The 6000-nt window shown below is 39.4% G+C and overlaps 1 protein-coding gene across 3 annotated transcripts in view; it reads left to right on the top strand.

The window, feature by feature from the left end:
- The first annotated feature begins 634 nt into the window (after positions 1–634).
- Positions 635–6000, top strand: part of PXYLP1 (2-phosphoxylose phosphatase 1) — a 47039-nt gene continuing 41673 nt past the window's right edge. The window contains exons 1-3 of one of the 3 annotated variants that reach the window (XM_083363482.1): positions 636–835; positions 1209–1268; positions 4437–4513. The gene's annotated coding sequence lies outside the window, so the exon portion shown is untranslated. Of the gene's footprint in view, positions 836–1208; positions 1269–4436; positions 4514–6000 lie in introns of all 3 variants that reach the window. The other 2 variants (XM_083363483.1, XM_083363484.1) reach the window with 2 other exon arrangements.

Below are 6000 nucleotides of genomic sequence, written 5' to 3'. Positions count from 1 at the left end.
TCTACCTGGCAATGCTTTTCAACACTGTACTTGAGGTGGAAAAATAAAATGTTGATTTCGGGTTTTGTGATTAGACAGGTTTGTTGTTATAGAAATGGTTAGTATATATTATTATGTAAAAGTTGAGATTATATATTTTTATTGCACCAAAAAGTTGTAAGACAATGCTTTTCTTTTTTTTCTTTTCCCTATACTTTTTCCGCTTCCTCCCCTATTTTCCTATTATTTTCATTTCTCTTTGTATTTCTGTATTTTGATAAATAATAAAATTTGAACCGTTTATGGCCAGGTTTTTCTGTTTTTAATCCAATTTTTTTCCACGTTGTCCATCTCTCTTTCTCCGCCCACTTCCTCAACGTCAAGGATTAAACTCCTTTGTGCCAAACTATTGTATTAAAACGACGCCAACGTCCTCAGCATTGACGCGTCATAAAGCAGGAACTTTCGCCTTGGCAGACAGGGGCCTGTACGGACCAATCTCGGCGTGACACGCCTCCCCCATTTTCCGCGCGAAGAATCTCTGACAAAAGCAACTCGAAAGAGAATCGCGGAGGCTTACGTCATTCTTTGCCACAGCGTGGATGCAAACTAGGGGGCGCTGTCGAGGACTTTGGAAAACGACCAATGGAAGGGAGGAAGAGGCGAAGCTCGGCGTGCAAAGCAACAAGGCTGCCTCAAGTTAATGCTCGCGCCGCGGCGGCGGCGGCGGAACAGAAAGCCGAAAACCGCGAGCCAAGAAGGGAGGGCGGGAAAGAGCAGCTGCCTGGTGGAAGCGGCGGCGCTGGCTGAGCGGCGCGGGATCCTATCTTGAAGCGAGGAAGGCATCTGTAAAGAGGTAGGTAGAAGCCGAAGCGTAAGTGCCGATACCCGAGGTCCTTTTCGCTTCTTGGAATGCGAACAGTCGGTGCCCGCCATCCCTTGGCTCGGCGAGACATTTCATCGACGGCTTTTCCCTTCGCCCGTCCCACCGCAGCCACGAAGCAGGATAGCTTGGCCAATTCCGTTCCAGCTCAGCGCAAAGGCAGCCCGCTCTGTTTGGGCTCCAGCGTGGCGGCGGCTCCTTCTTTCCCACGCCTCCGGAGGCAGCCGCTTTCTGTCCGCTGTGCCAAGCTGCGGCTACGCGTTCCCTTGCTTCCGATCCGTTTCGTTGTTTTCTGACTGGTATGCCCTATTGTGCGCCATCCAAACCGCCTGTTTCTTTTCTGCAGATCCGTCTTTCCCACGTAGCTCATCTTTATCGTTTACCCGGTGAGGATCTCCTTCCACAGGTACTACGGGTTGGGTGGAGAAAAAAGCACCAAGAAAAGCGCATCCTTCCGCACTTCTGGTGATACTTCGTAGAGTATCGGATCACTGCGGGTGGACTTTACCGTTGCCTGCACTGAACCCTCTTTGTCTGCCCCCTTTGCATACCCCAAATTGTCTTACCATGCTATAAAAGCCTTCATGAAATCTATTCACATTTTACTACAATTGACTCAAAAAATGTAAGTTACTTTCAGGTTGGGTATAGGTAACCCAAGTGAATAGAAAATAATCAAATTAGTATTTAATTGACATACTCTGCAGCGGTGTCATGTCCAGGTTATTGTGAATTTCCTGATGTAGTAAGATTATTTGCCTAAGGGGAAATTATGCAATCAGTATCTGATAGGGAGCAAACATTTATTCAGAGTCCCATTCAATGCCATGGTTGCAGGAGACTTTGTCTCTTGCAGGGAAATCATTTAAGCTATAAACTATAGCATAATAGTTTATTTTTATGTTTATGTTTTAATAAATGCTTTATTAGTGATGGTATCTGAAAGCTTTTTGTTTTAACTGGGTTAAGTAGTTTCATGATAAGGACTCTTGTTCCATAGCCTAGTTGTGTTTTTATTCCTCAGTTTACTCATTGAGGTGATTGATATTCTCGGTTCTGAAGTTTCAGAATATAAGTAATTTCTATTACCATCTATCACACATAAATTGTTTCTATATAAAAATTGAGTTTTATTTAAATATATAGAAAATATGTATGTCACCCACTGAATGGTTCTGGGCAGCTTATAAAGGATAGTAAAGATATCATATAAAAATAAGAGATGTATAAAATAAGAGATGTAAAACAAGAAAACTGAAACAGTGTTATTGAAGGTTATGGCAAAATTTGAGCCTTCTTTAAGGCTTCTTGCTTTAATTCTTGGAATTAAAGGGGCAATTTATTTCATGATATATCACTGGCACAGAGAAAACTATGTTTTTTAAAATATCAAATTATTCAAAACAACCTTCATTAATACCTGAGGTATAGATTGATAGATAAAATAGAAAAAAATGATGTGGAAAGAAAGATAACATAAATCACGCATTTCCTTATCAACAAGGAAATGGTTAGACGGATGGATTACTATTGTTATTTTGAACCATACAAAGATCTCAATCAGGATGACTGAGTTTTATTAAAGTCCAAAGTATAAACTCTCTAGAAACCTAAACATGCATTTGGTAGTAGCGATGTTAAGACTCAGGGACAAAACTAGACTAGATAAGAATCTAAAATTAGGAAATAAAGTTACTATAAGAGCTAGGAATTAAACCTTATTTTTATCAGATCCAGAGATTTAAAGTCTTTTGCCCTTGTGCATTGAAGACACATGTACAGTATTTTGAGCATGGCACTGTCTGCCTAGGCTCCTTGCTTCCAAGCTTCAGTCCTCACAATCATAGTCCATTACCAGTGACACCTTTCATATATGTGTGGACTTGGTGCAAAAGTCCAAAAAAGCTTTTGGAAGTACTTAAAAGTGAGTGACATAGTTCAGGTTATGCTAGTCTTTCAAAAAGAGACTGTATGGCTCCTGCTTTTAGCTTTGCTTCATTTTTCAAAACCTTTATTGGTCTTAGAAGAAATCAATGGACTCAATGCATGTAGTAAACAGCATTGCAATTGATAACAATTATTGTGCTGAATGTATGAGTAACACTTTCTGTCTGGCAGTGGCACTTTCTGTCTCTACATGGGGCTTCCCTTGAGGACCACCCGGAGGCTCCAACTGGTACAGAATGCAGCCGCGAGAGTTGTGTTGGGAGTCTCCCGATACTCCCATGTCACACCTCTGCTCCGTGAGCTGCATTGGTTACCAGTTGTCTTCCGGGTGAGATTCAAGGTGCTAGTAATGGTGTTTAAAGCCCTACATGGCAGGGGTCCGGAGTACCTTAGGGAACACCTGCTGCCGGCGTTTACTTCCCTCCGCCCTGTGCGTTCCCACAGAGAGGGCCTCCTCAGGGTGCCACCGGTCAGAGAATGTCGACTGGTGGCCCCCAGGGGGAGATCCTTCTCTGTGGGCGCCCCGGAGCTATGGAACCAGTTACCGGTTGAGCTCCGGACGGCGCCCGAACATACTTGTTCGAGCAAGCCGGCCTGGCCTGAGGGGGGATTGGTGGGTTTTTTTTTACTATTTTTATTGGGGTTTTTTTTACTATGTATTACTGTATTTTTAATTGGGCATGTATTTAATTATCTTTTATCTTTTGTAAATCTCTGTGTTTTATTCTTGCCCTGTACACCGCCCTGAGTCCTTCGGGAGAAGGGCGGTATAGAAATATTAATAAATTAAATTAAATTAAATTTTAAGAACTATTATACATATTTATGCTGAACAAGAATGATGCGATTATGGATTGTATTATTTTTTACTACAGGGAATGGTCTAGACCACTGGTGTCATATCACGGCTTGTTTTCCATTGCCGGCAATGGGGTGTGCGCAGTTTTGGCATGACACATCTGGCCTGTGGGTTGGCAGTTTGACACCCCTGGTCTAGATATATTTGTTCTGAATTAACATTTGTCTTGATGATATGGGCTTTATATAAGATGTCATATAGGATAGCATTCAGAAATAGTTTTCTTCTCAAAACAGAATGTGCTGTTTTTTGTTTTTTAAAGATCCCTGGAAACATTTATAAAAATATGATATCACTATGGTACTGTAATTTGAAGTAATTCAGACCATATTATCATCTAATTTCCTTTCTTGGTCTGCTTCATGTCTACAAATTCATGTCTACAATAGAATTGATGAATGCCTTTATTCTTAATGTCTCATTCAGTAACACAAAGGAGGATTAGGGTAAAAAATGGGTAGTTTTTACTGGACAGCAAGTCAAGCCTTAATTATAATTTTTCAAAGCAGGTGAAAGGCACTACTTGGAGAACATATTTCACATATTCTCTGTTTAAATAGTCTAATGTGGTTTCCTATTTATTTACTTTTATTCATTGGGATACATTGTGAATTCTGCAATAAATCACATTTACTCAAGGAAGTTACTTAATTATAACTAATTCAGACACTTGTACAGTCACCCTTCTTTATTCCTTATTCATAGATATCAGTATCAGTTTCAGGCAATATTCCCCATTTATATTCTTTTCATATTTCCTCATGAAAGAAAAAAACAGAATTTCTTCACAATGCTTTTTGAAGGTTCTCCTGGAAGCATCCTAATACTTCTCAAGGATATGCACAGTATGTATAACTGCATAGTTATTAGACCTTTGAAGTTGTTGAGCATACTTGTGAACATATGCTTAAAATGATTTACAAAGCAGATTCTTAGGAATGCATTGCAATAGCAATTTAGCTGTGGTAATTCCTTTTACAAACTCTAAACATAGTTGTTTCATTTATTTGAGACTATCATTCAGCTAATTTTAAAATTTTAGTAATTTAAAATGCTTGTTTGTGTGCTATTTTCATATAACTTTTAAATGGCACTCCTTTATTAAAGCTGACTTTCTTAAATCAGCATCAAGTTATTTGATATCTTACAATGCATATAACAACAATAATAATAATAATACAGTATCATTTAGATGTTAACTACCACCTACACAATTCTTTTCCTTCAGTCATGATAGCAGGGGCTAATAGGAAATGAACTTCAAGAAACCTGAAAGGCCCTGGATAGTAAACCAAGAACTAGATTTACATTTGTATTTCTTCATTTGGCTTTCCCTTTGTAAAGAAAATGATTTTGGATCTTGGCTGATTGATAAATTTCCACATTAGCTCTCTTTATTATAATAATTGTATTTATTGTCTCAGGATGGAGCATTCTATGACAGTCTTGACTGGGCTTGTCTTGACTGGGCTTGTGTCAAGCCTAGGCCCAAAGACTACCTAGTGCAATCCAAATGAATCTAGTTCTTTATTTGCTTATACCTAATGGATAGAATCTTGTCACAGTGCAGATATAACTTTCTAACCTAATAGATAACGCCTGGGAGATGTATAGGATATGACTTCCTGAACTACTACTTCCCTGCTCAGTTTCTTAATTTGGGCTTTTCTCTGGATTGTGCTGCCTCTCTGAAAAACCTTGGTCCTCTTGCCGGAATCCCACCCCATTCTGGTGTATGTTCCATCACAATTTGTTAGGCAATCTGTGTTGAGATTGGTTGTTTCTTGGATGGGAAACCACTAGAAATTTTGGAAAGAAAGTGGTAGAAAGCCATAGTAATTCTTTTCTATATTGTTGCCAAGCAAATTACATGGATATGTCCATGAACTCATTAAGATTAAGAATTAAAATAAGCAACAAAATGGTAAGGGAACACCTATCCAACCTTAACAAATATAAATCACCAGGACCCGACAGATTACATCCCAGAGTTCTGAAGGAGATGGCAGATGTTATCTCAGAACCATTGCACCATATCTTTCAAAAACCCTGGAGCACCGGGGAAATACCTGAGGACAGGAAAAGGGCTGATATAGTTCCCATCTTCAAGAATGGAAAAAAACCGGACCCAGGAAACTACAGACCAATCAGTCTAACATCAATACCTGGAAAAGATATTCAAAAAACAGATCTGCAAACAACTAGAAGCAAACAAAGTTATAACTAGTAGCCAGCACTGGTTTGTCAAAAACAGATCATGCCAAACAAGTCTTATTTCATTCTTTGATAAAGTGACTAAACTAATAGACCAGCGAAATACTGTGGACATAGT

The sequence above is a fragment of the Vipera ursinii genome, assembly GCF_947247035.1.
Source record: "Vipera ursinii genome assembly, chromosome: 5".
Lineage (NCBI taxonomy): Eukaryota > Metazoa > Chordata > Lepidosauria > Squamata > Viperidae > Vipera > Vipera ursinii.
Note: the sequence above shows the minus strand (reverse complement) of the source record. Positions and strands in the feature narration are given on the sequence as shown.